The 14,114-nt window shown below is 49.5% G+C and overlaps 1 long non-coding RNA gene across 2 annotated transcripts in view; it reads left to right on the forward strand.

Moving 5' to 3' along the window:
• Positions 1–3,279: 3,279 nt before the first annotated feature.
• LOC142413700 (uncharacterized) overlaps positions 3,280–14,114 on the forward strand; it is a 661,620-nt gene continuing 650,785 nt past the window's right edge. The window contains exons 1-2 of one of the 2 annotated variants that reach the window (XR_012776882.1): positions 3,280–3,350; positions 3,789–3,904. This is a non-coding gene — a long non-coding RNA (uncharacterized LOC142413700). Of the gene's footprint in view, positions 3,351–3,751; positions 3,905–14,114 lie in introns of both variants that reach the window. The other variant, XR_012776883.1, reaches the window with a different exon arrangement.

Below are 14,114 nucleotides of genomic sequence, written 5' to 3' on the forward strand. Positions count from 1 at the left end.
TGTTCCTCTGGGTCATTGTCGTGACTCTGCCGACCACGCGGCTCTGCCGAGCAGAGCTCGGCCTTTGTCGGTACTCAAACAGTCGGGGAATGGAAAAGATTCACCCCTCTCGCAACCCACCGAGTGGGACGAGAGAGGGTTTTTGTTTCTCAGCGGTCTTGCTGTAAGCATCTGTAAGAGGCCGAGCAAGAGAGGTGGCACCGTCGTCGGGTACGCTCCCCTATGCCGTGGGGTGGCTGCCAGGCTGCGGGACAGGGGCTGGGGGGGCTGCAAGCGTCTGGGGGGCTGCCCTCCCTTTATTTTTCTAGCGGAGCTCCCCTGTTTTGGTGGGGCATGTACATATGTAAGGGGCCTGATGAAAGTAAGGAGCTGGCAGTTGGGGCAGTTTCCCTTGTTTTGTTTGTCTTTTGGGGGTGACTAAGAAGGGGGGAGGCGGGGGAGTGATGATGTCATTTAGGGCACCCCAGTGTCACCGGGGGGGACAATGATGACGTGGCAGAGGAGCAGGTTGAGCGAGGGGATGGGGGGGGTCATGGGACAGGTCACCCCCCCTGCCCCTGAAAGGGGGGTGGCAGCCCCAAAACGCCTGAGAATTCGTGGGGGAGGGATTAAATAATTAAAAACTAAATAGGGGTGTAGGGATGGAAGAAGAGAAAAATCTCTCTTTTATATAAATATTGAAAAATGTTATCTATATATATATGTAAGAAGATTTTAAAAGAAACCCCTCTGTCTACTCTATTCTATAAAGGATTTTAGAATATGAACAAATGTAAATAGAGATATACAGGGTGATAAAACAGAAAAATAACTCATAAATATGAATTAAAAAAAGGAGTTTAAAATGCGTAGGAAGATGATGTATGTGAAGAAAGTTTCAATGGCAACACGACCGACAGAGCTCTCCCCAGCTGCGGTACCGACTGGTGGGCACCGGGTGGCAGCAGCGAGCGCGCGCACACACACACAGAGCGCACCACCGCGCATGCGCGGCTCCCCAACTGCAGTACCGACCTTGTTTCACTGAGCAGCAGTAGCGAGCACAGGGCAATGCGCCACCGCGCATGCGCCGAGCCGCAACGGCAGTACCGGCCTCTGTCCACGGGGCCGCAGGAGTGAGCACAAAAAAGCGCCTGCGCGCATGCGTGGCTCCCCATCTGCAGTACCGACGTTTGTCCACAGGGTGGCAGCAGCGAGGTCGTGCGAAGGCACCACCGCGCATGCGCAGCTCCCTAGCTGCAGTACCGACTTTTGTGCCCACAGCGGCAGCGGAGAGCACAATGAAGCGCCATCACACATGCGCAGCTCTCGGCTGCAGTACCAACTTCTGACCAGCGAGCACCAGCAGCGAGCAGGTGAAAGTGCGCCACTGCGCATGCGCGGCTCCCCAGCTGCAGTACCGGATTTTCTCCACAGGGCGGCAGCACCGAGCAGTTGAAAGTGCACCACTGCGCGTGCGCGGCTCCCGGGCTGCAGTACCGACCTTTGTCCATCGGGCGGCAGCAGCGAGAACAAAAATTGTGCCAGTGCGCGTGCGTGGCTCCCTAGCTGCAGTACCGACTTTAGTCCACACGGTGGCAGCAGCCAGCTCGGGAAAATGTGCCACTGCGCATGCACGGCTCCCCGGCTGCAGTACTATATTTTGTCCACCGGGAGGCAGCAGCGAAAACACAAAAAAAAACCCGCACCACTGCGCATGCGCGGCTCCCCAGCTGCAGTACCGACTTTGATCCACCGAGAGGCAGCAGCGAGCACTTGAAAATGCGGCACCGCGCATGCGCGGCTCCCCACCCGCGGTACCGGCGTTTGGTCGTCGGGCGGGTCGGAAGCCAGAACTGCAGCTCGGCACCGCGCATGCGTGTGCGCGCACAAGCGGAGCTGTAATCCCGGAGGGAAGCCCTGGCATCCGGCTCTGCTCACGGCATCCGGCCCTGGCATCCGGCTCTCACACGCTGGCGGTTATAAGCAGGTAAAAATTCTGGGCTGGGCTTTGGCATTGTCCTCTAAGGGAAAGCTCTGGGTCTGGATGTCGGTTGCTTATTTGCTGTGGAGTATTTGTGTTTTTCAGCAATCGTTCCAAATAGAACGGGGTGGGTGGGGCAGGGCAGAGTCAGGGTCTTTGCAGGGACCTGGGAAGTAAAGTCTTGAACACAGAAAAGCTTAAAGCATTTGCTGTACAGGAGGTTTCTCTGTACCCACTACATCTGTTGCTTATTAGCAGTGACTGATGTTTGTAGGAGTACCGTGTGGAAGTGTGAGCTTTCATTAGTGAACTAAAATTGCTTTGGTTCTGTGTAGAAAGCAGAGGAACTACAAAACACCCCCCTGCCCGCTTTTTTTTTTTTTTTTTTGTTAAACATACCGTGTTTGCAGGGCCTTAGCTTTCTATTGCCAGACTGGCAAAGCTTCCCAAGCTCTGTTTCCCCGCAGTCACCACAAGTCTCCAATAGTTGCCAGGATGGTGAGTTAGTTTTGGGCTTCTAGCCCTCCATTCCGCCATGGTTTTAGTCAGATCCTGCATTCCGCTCAGTTAAAGGCTCACGAGAATTACTTAACATTTGCCTTTGGAAGTCATGCTTCAAACAATGAATTTGCAACAAAATGTTTTTGACACTAGTCAATGAACTCCTGTAATACTGCAGCAAAATGACGTTTTTAGTGGTGGTTGAATCTCAGAGTGATAACATAGGCATCCCTGTTTGAGCCCTTACCGCAAGCATTGCAATGTTCGTTTACACCCTGCTCGGTTCTTTTGTGAAGGTGTGTAGCGATGGGAGGTGCGTTATTCCCAAGGTGCTACGGCGCCGATGCTCTGGCCGTTGGCAGCAATGGGCAAAGCGGAAGGCTGTGCGGCTAGGGGAGAATGGCGTGGACATGCTACTGCTCTCTCTGTTGCACCAGAATTTTGACGGCTGGGTTGGGCTGCCAAATCAATGGAAGGACTGGAAGAAATTTCAGAAAAGTGAGTACTCTACTTATCTTTATCTTTGAAAGTCGTTGTCTTTCTACAGACCCCTGTCCATGGCTTAGCTATTTGATTTGCGTGAAACAGACCCAGAACTTGGCTTTAAGTGGTGTTCTGATTCGCTGAAATTCCCCGTAGGTAGAGAGCAAGAATTACAAATGTTGCTTGGTGGTTGAAGTTCTCGGGGTTTCTGTGAAAGCTAACTTGCCAGAATGTGTAGGAAGCAGCCTGAATTCCAATGGAGATACTGCATAAAAGGTCCTTTTCTTGACAGGAAAAGAGCTTCACGAAAGGTAGGCGCTGTTTGCCGTAGGGCCTCCGACATAGTTGTTCAGTCATTGTGGGCTTTGTGCCATTCCCGCAGGCGCAATCTTGAACAAATTTTGTACGGTGGCCGGTATCTTAGCTGACTTTCTATCTCGCGCTTGGTTGCTTGTACCTGCTCAAAACTGACTGTAGCGTCAAATGAACCCCCAGGAAAATGTCCTCAACTCGTGCTGGTAGGGCAAGCCCGCTGTAGTTGATAAAACCGGAAAATAGCATGATGTTTTGAAAAATTTGCCTTGCGAGGACAAGGGCTGTCTCCTGGAGGGCAGCTGAATTCTGTGCCTGATTACACCGCTCCGCCCGGGCACTTGAAGGAGGCAGTCCCTAAGCCAACGCAATCTAAAATGGGGGTCGTTTGGGGGTTTTTAATCATTTCTTAGGGATATGAGGCTTGTGTGGGTGTTGAGCTTGTCCTGTTCTTTCTGTTCCTAATTCTGAAGCCACTGACTGGCGTCAAAGAACGGTCGTGTTGTAGTCTGACGGTGTCGTCTCCCAGGAGCTGGTGGAAGGCCAGGGCTTACGTCAAACTGATAAGGAGGATGCCGGCTGGAAAGCGGAACGTCTAAACGAGAATTACTGTCCTTGGGAGAGAAGCATGTCCTGAAGAAACAGGTAAGCTAAGTAAAATGTTTTGGGAACCATCCGAAACAACTAGTAGGAGCGTGATAAGGAGCACCCTCCCGCAAACTGTCCTCATTATAATCCTACAAGTCACACCCCTCCAGCTGGAGACCCCGTCCCAAGCAGAGACCCCTCACCACTCAGCGTGCACAGCATATTAAAGTAGCGTTGTAGCTTGAAGTTGAAATAAGAGAAATGTAGACCAATAGAAAACTGCTTTGTGTAATGACTTATGCATATGCATAGCTAGACTGTATCAATACTGTACTTGTAGGAGCGAACTTTGTGCTAGCTTTGTGGAGCTGCCGCCTAGCGCCCATCTCTGCGCAGACGTGACAGAAAAATACCTCTGCCCTGTGTGTATATTGGTGTCCCGCACACGGGGTAAACGACCTCACGCTTGTGGGATAACAGTTTTGACACCCCAGGTGGGACCGAGCTGACAGCCTCGCCCGGTTCGTCTTGCCGCATCCGACAGGGAGAAGAGGCCTGAGCGGGCTCCAGCGCGCACCGACCTGTCGCCTGGGGACTCCTTCAGCTCCTCTCCTGCGGTCGGGCGGTAAGTGCCGAAACGGTGCAATGCTCCTGACAAGAGGTGTTTTGTGGGGCTAGGAGAAAAGGGGGTAGGGGAAGATGTCTCGGGAAGCAGGCGGCCTCTGTTCTGTTCTGGGCTCTGCATAAGACGCACCAGGAAAGACAGGTGGCAGTAGCGTAGTTCTGTTTGTTTCTCCACGCTGTCCTGTTCTGAGTAAGGAAGGGAGACGTCCCTCGTTCTGGTTTGTATAGAAATAGTGGGTTTTTCGGTACCGATATGGGCTCTGCTGCTTCCCAGGAGGCAGCCCTTTGCTCTCCTCTAGGATGCATCCTGAAGCATTGCAATAAACCTGGGGGAGATGCCATGACTAAAAATCAGCTAAAACGATATCGTAATCAAGGGTGGCCACAATATCAATGGGAAGATGGTGAGAAATGGCCTGAGAACGGATCCTTGAAACATAACACTGTATCGGAATTAACGTTGTGTTGTCGGGGAACTGAAAAATGGGATGAAATGCCTTCTGTGGATATGCTTTTTTCGTTAAGGCGCGACTGGGATATTAGAAAGAAAGGTGGTTTAGTGGATTCTAAACATCAGATTGGAATATATGTGTTAAAAGAGAAAAAGGGAAAACCTCGTTGTATTGAATGGGAAAATTTGGAAGAGGATATTCAGCTGTCGGTAGCTCCCCCCAAACAGCCCAAATCTGATAGCTCAAGTGGTAATGGAGTTGTGAGTGCTATCTCTAAAAGAACAAGGGGAGAGAAACCCATAGCTGGAGCTCCCCTCAGACAGGCTGCAGGGCCTGAAGGAACACGGGTATCCGTAGACGTACCTTTTACTGCTTGTGATTTATTAAACTGCAAACAGGCAGTCGGATCCTATCGGAACAATCCAGAAGGAATGTATAGTACTGTTAATCACGACTCCTAGTCCTAACTGGGGAGGTGTACAGGCTCTCCTAGAATATTTGTTTCCCACTGAGGAGAGGAGAAGAATTTGAGAGAAGGCCAGAGAGGGACTGATCCAACAAGGCGCGGGGGTGCCTAATACCGATATGTACCTCCCGAAAGAGGATCCGGAGTGGGATCCAGACACAAGTGTGAGGGGTTACAGAGGGTAAAGGAATATCAGAAGTGAATTTTGTACGGGATTCAACACGGAGTGCAAAAGCCCAAGAATGTATCTAAACTATCTGAAGTAAGGCAGGGGCATAAGGAAACCCCGTCAGCCTTCTGTGAGAGATTGTGTGAAGTAGCTCGAAAATGGACAGATCTGGATCCGGAAGATGATAGCAATTCAAAGTTATTTAACAGGCTGTTTATTGGTCAAGCAGCAGCAGATATAAGAAAGAGATGACAAAAGGTAGAGGGCGAGGATGGCATGACAATCTCACCGTTCTTCTCAATGGCATGTAAGGTACGTAATAACCGGGAGGAAACAGAAGAGAAGGAGAAGCGGGGACGAGTAACGCTGCAAGCTTCTCTGTTGGCTGCCTGGAGGGAAGACCAGGAAAAAGGGAGAGAAAATACAGGAGGTGAATTTTGTGGGTGAGGAAGGGGCTGTAGAAATAATAGTAGAAACGGTTATGACATTCCCCTGGGAATGAATCGGCGTGCAAATTGTAAGCAAGAGGGCCGTTGGAAAAAAATTGTCCATGCCGTCTGAGTACTGGGGAAAGAGAGACAGAAGAAGCCGTTGGAGCCATGCCGGAGATTGGGTTGGAGTGAAGGGGGCCGGAGGAATCTCTTAAAATTTCCCCAGACGATCCTCTGGTTCCAGTCAAGCTGGGGAATGAAATAGGAGATTTTTTATTTTTCATTATTGATAGTGGAGCCACACTTGCTGCAGTAAGTAGTTGTAGGGGACCCTTAAGTAGAAGTAAAAGAAGCGTTGTTGGTGCAAGAGGGAAAAAGACTTTAAGGCTGTTTTCACAGCCTATGGAATGTTCCATGGGAAACACTAAATTAACTCCTGAATTCCTTTAGATGCCAGAATGCCCCCTACCGTTGCTTGGGTGGGATTTACTTGTAAACTGAATGCAGGGCTAAGTTCTTCTGAAGACTCTGTTCAGTTGCCTCTGTTCAGCCCACAGGGGACCTCTCCTCTTTGTGGCGGATGCCAGCCTGAACGGGACCTCGCCTGTTTGGGGCACACGGATGGCGGGCGCTGTCGCCAAAAGGCAAAGCAGGGTCATAGCAGAGTTTTCCATTTCTGGGGATGGGCTCAGCCGTCTCCTGCACAAACTTCTGTTATGTAGCAATGGGGATGGTAGCTTACTTTTGACTTCTTGAAGAAGAAGAGGATGATGGAGCACGTGACAAGAGCATGATCTTTTTCTCTTCCTTTGGCAGTAGAGGCACCCAAGGCCAGCCTGCATCCAAGGAACAGCACGAGGATATCCGTGTCGACCCAGGAAGGAAAAGAGGAAGGAAGCTTCTTTTGGAGGCTGAGGCGATGAAGCAGAGTCCTTAATTGTTCTGTTTGATTTTCAGCATGGGTGCGGGGAGGGCCTGGGACATGCAAAATGTGGTCCCGGACAGGGAAGCTGTCTGTTAGCTGTCTATGAGCGCTATCATGGACACCACTGGACCAGCATCGTGTAAGGATGCTTTCACGTGTTTTCTTGTTTAGAGGCCAACCTTGGCTTTGGAGCAAAGGCAAGGGGAGGACTTCACTGCAATGTGAAACCTGATGGTCTGGTCCAAAGGCACCAGGGGTGGAGATTGTAATGGAAATACCTTTAAATGGTTGTATCCCGGGATTTGAGTGCATGTTGTGGGAATTACTATAGCAGGAACCCTTTGTTGCTAGCCAGGCTAGGAGCAAGGGGAGGAGTTCGTTGCAATGTTAAACCCTATATCCTGGTCCAAAAGGACCAGGGGTGGACATTGTAATAGATATACATATGTGATACATATACCTTTAAATTGTTGTAACCCATGATTTGAGTTGCATGTTAGAGGAATTACTACAGCTGGAACCACCTGAACAAATGGAGGAGAAGCCTTAGAAGAAGCAGTGCAAGTGCAGCAGTGACCCGACCTGAGCTGGCTTTGGTCCCCAATAACTCCAAGCAACACACCACCTGAGTGTCCTGAGTAACAACCATAAGAGATGGAGCCCAAAGTCATGGACTAAATGAACTCAGTGGACATTTTGTGGACATTTATGGACATTTTACAAAATATTTTGTAGGGGTGGTCCGTAGACTAAGGGAATGATATGTGTGTATTATATCAAAGGATGGGAAGGGTGATGGTGGGTAATGAGAATGTATTGGATAGTGTGAGACCTGAGCATGACGTAAATGGTATGGAATAAGGGGTGGATACTGTCCTGGTTTCAGTTGAGATAGAGTTAATTTTCTTCGTAGCGGCTGGTATGGGGCTATGTTTTGGATTTGTGCTGAAGACAGTGTTGATAATACAGAGATGTTTCAGTTGTTGCTGTACTAGTCAAGGACTTTTCAGCTTCCCGTGCTCTGCCAGGTGCAGAAGAAGCTGGGAGGGGACACAGCCAGGATAGTTGATCCAAACTGACCAAAGGGCTATTCCATACCACATGACGTCATGCTCAGTATATAAAGCTGGGGAAGAAGAAGGAGGGGGGGGACATTTGGAGTGATGGCGTTTGTCTTCCCAAGGAACCATTACGCATGATGGAGCCCTGCTTTCCTGGAGATGGCTGAACACCTGCCTGACCATGGGAAGGAGTGAATTAATTCCTTGCTGTTTTGCTTGCGTGCGCGGCTTTTGCTTTAACTATTAAACTGTTTTTATCTCAACCCTCAAGTTTTCTTACTTTTGCTCTTCTGATTCTCTCCCCCATCCCACCGAGGGGGAGTGAGCGAGCGGCTGCGTGGTGCTTAGCTGCCGGTTGGGGCTAAACCAAGACAGGGCTGTAAACTAAAGTCTGCCAGGCCGGTGCCAGCTTGGCGGCAGCATCTGCCCATGGCAGCGCCAGCTTGGTGGTGGTGTGTGCCCATGCCTGTGCCAGGTTGCTGGCTGTGTCTGGCTTGTGAGGCTTGGGGTAATTGGCCCCCTGTTCCCCAGGGGCTCCAGCTGTGGTCCGGGGCAGCACAGGTGGGATCCATGAGGTGAGGATGGGGCTGGGCCCAGGGTTTAAAAAGGGCTGAGGATGGGGCTGGCCCTGCTGTATCCGCCATTATTTTAGTCAGATCCTGCATTCCGCTCAGTTAAAGGCTCACGAGAATTACTTAACATTTGCCTTTGGAAGTCATGCTTCAAACAATGAATTTGCAACAAAATGTTTTTGACACTAGTCAATGAACTCCTGTAATACTGCAGCAAAATGACGTTTTTAGTGGTTGTTGAATCTCAGAGTGATAACATAGGCATCCCTGTTTGAGCCCTTACCGCAAGCATTGCAATGTTCGTTTACACCCTGCTCGGTTCTTTTGTGAAGGTGTGTAGCGATGGGAGGTGCGTTATTCCCAAGGTGCTACGGCGCCGATGCTCTGGCCGTTGGCAGCAATGGGCAAAGCGGAAGGCTGTGTGGCTAGGGGAGAATGGCGTGGACATGCTGCTGCTCTCTCTGTTGCACCAGAATTTTGACGGCTGGGTTGGGCTGCCAAATCAATGGAAGGACTGGAAGAAATTTCAGAAAAGTGAGTACTCTAGTATCTTTATCTTTGAAAGTCGTTGTCTTTCTACAGACCCCTGTCCATGGCTTAGCTATTTGATTGGCGTGAAGCAGACCCAGAATTTTGCTTTAAGTGGTGTTCTGATTCGCTGAAATTCCCCGTAGGTAGAGAGCAAGAATTACAAATGTTGCTTGGTGGTTGAAGTTCTCGGGGTTTCTGTGAAAGCTAACTTGCCAGAATGTGTAGGAAGCAGCCTGAATTCCAGTAGAGATACTGCAGAAAAGGTCCTCTTCTTGACAGGAAAAGAGCTTCACGAAACGTCGGCGCTGTTTGCCGTAGGGCCTCCGACATAGTTGTTCAGTCATCGTGGGCTTTGTGCCATTCCCGCAGGCATGATGTTGAACACATTTTGTACGGCAGCTGGTATCTTAGCTGACTTTCTATCTCGCGCTTGGTTGCTTGTACCTGCTCGAGGCTTACTGTAGTGTCAAATGAACCCCCAGGAAAATGTCCTCAACTCGTGCTGGTAGGGCAAGCCCGCTGCAGTTGATAACATCGGAAAATAGCACGATGTTTTGAAAAATTTGCCTTGCGAGGACAAGGGCTGTCTCCTGGAGGGCAGCTGAACTCTGTGACTGATTCCACCGGTCCGCTCTGGCACCTGAAGGAGGCAGTCTCTAAGCCAACGCAATCTAAAATGGGGGTCGTTTGGGTTTTTTGAATCATTTCTTAGGGATATGAGGCTTGTGTGGGTGTTGAGCTTGTCCTGTTCTTTCTGTTCCTAATTCTGAAGCCACTGACTGGCGTCAAAGAACGGTCGTGTTGTAGTCTGACGGTGTCATCCACCAGGAGCTGGTGGAAGGCCAGGGCTTACGTCAAACTGATAAGGAGGATTGAGGCTGGAAAGTGGAACGTCTAAACAAGAATTACTGTCCTTGGGAGAGAAGCACATCCTGAAGAAACAGGTAAGCTAATGGAAATGTTTTGGGAACCGTCCGAAACAACTAGTAGGAGTGTGATAAGAAACACCCTCCCGCAAACTATCCTCCTTATAATCCTAAAAGTCTCAGCCCTCGAGCTGGAGACACCAGCCCAAGCAGAGAGCCCTCGCCTCTGAGCATGCGCAGCATGTTAAAGTCGCGCTGTAGCTTGAAGTTGAAATAAGAGAAATGTAGACCAATAGAAAACGGCTTTGTGTAATGACTTATGCATATGCATAGCTGTGGAAGAATGGTTAAGTGATAAAGGACACAACTTGATTGATGTGAGCAATCCAGCCTTTGATGGGGCCTGGGAGCCAGAGATCAAGGTGAAATTCCCTTGAGAACAGCAGAAGGAGTACTGGGTAAAACAAGATAAGCGGGACTAAGCCTGGGAAAGTGCTGATAAACCCCCCTTTGTCAACAGTGCGTGAACGGCAACTTTGTACCAATCATATAATTGTTTTAAGCGCGTGGACAAGTATAGTTATCCAATGGAATAGTCGCTGTTAGCGCGTGCTTTGCTTAGCTTCTATATAAACCTTTTAAGTAATCTGAATGAACGAGAACGACCATACTCATATTGAGATTCATCGTTACTCCGGGTCCGTCTCCCACTCCGACATCTGGTAGCAGAGGATGGTTCCTCGCCGTTGAAATCTCCGTGACTGCGGTAAGCAGCTAGAGGAGGGGAGTGGGAAACCTCGGCTGAGAGAAGCGCTGCCTGGGGCAAAAAGCAGGGCAGACGCCGGTGTGAGGTCGCTCCTCACCTCTCAGGCGCAGTGATGGAAACAGAAGCTGCGGCCACGTTGCTCACTGGAATCCTCTCTAAGAGAGGGATAGAAGCACCAGTGAAGCAGTTTATTAGGTTGATGAAGTTGGGACAATGTTGGGGTCACTTTTCTGACACCTGCATGTTATTTTCCGTATTGGAATGGTGAGATTTTGGAGGAGCAATGTGGCAGAAAACAATAGAGGGGGATGAAAAGGACGAAAAGGAAATAAAGGTGGTTTGTGGACTGTGGAACACTGTCTTGGAAACTTTGAAAGCGATGAAGGCGGAGAGGGAAGTAGCTTGCGCTGCTGCCCAAATGTTAGGTCCGGGAGTGTCTAAAGATAAGCCCGAAAAGAAACGGGGACCTATTGCGCGATTTTTTGGGCTGCCTGCCGTAAGAGGCGCATCTGGAACTGTCTGTAAAAATGTTTCTGAACTGCGTGTTATGGCGGAATCAGTGCAGACGCCAGAAAAGGCGGAAGTTCCTGTTAGCAGAGTTAATGCAAACTGTGAAGCGAATCCGGAAGTAGCTCCGCCAAAACCCCCTGGAGGGGCGGGAGCGACAAAACCTAATGACTTGGGCAGAGCAACCTGCCAACTTCCCCCTGCAGCTCCGCCCAGTGAACCACCCTCTGCGCCTCCGTTGCCACCCTCAACCTCTTTCTATCCGCCTCTACCTCCCTCTACGGAATCCTCTGGAACTACCACACCATCTAGCGGGGAGGAGCTGCCACAATCCTCTGATGCCACTGCAAAAATGTTGCAAGCAGTTTTAGAACGTCTTGACGCTCTGGAATTACAAACAAAAAGGAAAGGAGGAGCTGTGCCTCCATGTTTAATGAACCTTCCAGCGCTCCCTAAACCCACACGTTGGAGTGGTGTCATCAAAGATGCAATTGTAGAAGGACAGTGGAAGCCTGTGGGGGGGGCTGAAGGCCCTATGACACTAGCGTTTCCAGTTGTACAGGGAAACGGGCAAGGAAAGTGGGAACCTCATGATTGGAAAATACTGCAACAAGCCCGAACCACCGTCTCAGCATATGGATTAAAATCCGAGGCTACAAGACAAATTGTTAGTTGGATCTTTTCTGCCGACCTCATGTGCCCATATGATTGTCAAAACCTGATGAGACTGTTACTTACCCCAACACAATATTTACTATGGATGTCATCCTGGCAACAGCGAGCCATTAATGCTGCCGCTCAAAGACAAAGAGACGGGGACCCACTTCGTGGAATCACTGCGGATATGCTCGTAGGGCAAGGACCATACAGCAACTATCAAGTGCAGATAACTTTTCCAGCGAATATGCTACAATTGTCTGCTCAGCTAGCACTTGAGGCATTCCTTAGCCTACTGGGATCCAGCGTCCCCTCTTTTAGTAATCTCCAACAAGGAGCAACCGAGAAATACAGTAATTTTGTAGATCGGCTCTGGGAAGCTATCATGAATCATCCTGATCTATCAGAAGACAACAGACAACAAATGTTCAAAATATTAGCTTTTGATAATGCTAATAAGACAACAAGACAAATGCTAGCCAGTTTGCCCAAAGGAGCTGGAGTAGAAGAAATGCTTCTATGAGTAGAAAGAGCCGAAACACAACGACAGGGAAATACCGTTGCTGCCGCGGTCCAAGGAGCAGTTTGAGAAATAATGCAGCCACTAGCTGCAGTGGTGCAGAAAAAACAAGGCCCAGCTCCCAAAGGAAAACCTCGTCGACCGCCAGGACAACCTTTTCGTGGCAGCTGCTTTCGCTGTGGGGAATCAGGCCACGTGAAAACGAATTGTCGTGCTGCAGTTTGGTGTGATCACTGCCAGAAAAACAATCATGCTACCAAGGCATGCTCGGGAAACTGGAAGCCGAGCGCGGAGAGAGGTTGCGCGCAGACACAAATGAACCCCCAAAACGAAACACATGTTTTCTACAACAGTGCCTACCAGCCACCCGAGGAAGCCTGGGAGTCGACATGGAAACCACAGTAGATATCACCCTTGTTGACTCTAATGTCCAAAAAGTTCCCAGCAATGTTCTAGGACCTCTTGTTCATCAAGAAAGCAACGTTGGAGGATTGTTACTAGGCCGGTCCTCCGCCGGTATACAAGGTCTCATCGTGTTACCTGGAGTAATCGACGCAGATAACACGGGTCGTATCTACATCATGGTCTATACTGTTTGTCCACCAGTGTTTATCCCTAAAGGTAGTAAAATCGCACAAATAGTTGCTGTTAGCAACCCATTGACCCATATGCCTCAATCAAATGTTCAACGGGGCAATCAAGGTTTCGGGTCCACTGGCCCGGCCGTTTGTTTTACGACAAAATTAAATCAGCGGCCAACAATGAAAATTACTATTGCTCAACAGGGCACATCGCAACAAATTGATGCGATGTTAGATACTGGGGTGGATGTTACAATCATCAGCCGTAACATATGGCCTTCAATTTGGCCAGTAGAACTAACAACATCAAGTATTGCAGGAGTTGGTGGACAATCAGTACCCTATATTAGCAAACAACCAATACATTTACAGTTTCCGGAGGGGCAGCATGCCACTCTTAAGGTGTATGTGTTGCCCTTGCCTGGGATGTTGGAAGCACTAATTGGGCGAGATGTGTTAAGTCAAATTGGAGCTGTTCTGACAACAAAGCGTTTTTAGTCATGGGTGCTGGGGAGCAGTTGCCCAACCCGCCACTTACATGGCTTACAAATGAGCCTGTGTGGGTTGACCAGTGGCCCATGACTGAGGAGCGGCTGCAAATTGCCAAACAATTGGTTGCTGAACAGCTGGCAGCTGGACACATTAAACCTTCTGTTAGTCCCTGGAACACTCCCATTTTTGTAATCCCGAAGAAAAGTGGAAAATGGCGACTTTTGCATGACTTGCGTAAAGTCAATGACCAAATGCAATCTATGGGTGCGTTGCAGCCCGGAATGCCATCTCCCAGTATGTTACCATACGGATGGCACATCTTGATAGTCGACTTAAAAGACTGTTTTTTTACCATTCCACTGCACCCACAAGACACTCAATGTTTCGCCTTCTCTGTGCCGATGGTGAACAAGGCCGCACCGGCAGAGCGATACGAATGGGTTGTCTTACCACAAGGAATGAAAAATTCACCCACATTGTGTCAATTGTATGTAGCATGGGCGCTATGACCACTTCGAGCCCAATGGTCAAATACGATAATTTACCCTTATATGGACGATATTCCTTGCTGTCAAGAACAGCCATTCTCAGACGAGTCATTGCGCCAGCTCACCACCATCTTAGCGAAAAAGGGGCTTGTCATTGCA

This window comes from Mycteria americana, chromosome 8 (genome assembly GCF_035582795.1).
Source record: "Mycteria americana isolate JAX WOST 10 ecotype Jacksonville Zoo and Gardens chromosome 8, USCA_MyAme_1.0, whole genome shotgun sequence".
Lineage (NCBI taxonomy): Eukaryota > Metazoa > Chordata > Aves > Ciconiiformes > Ciconiidae > Mycteria > Mycteria americana.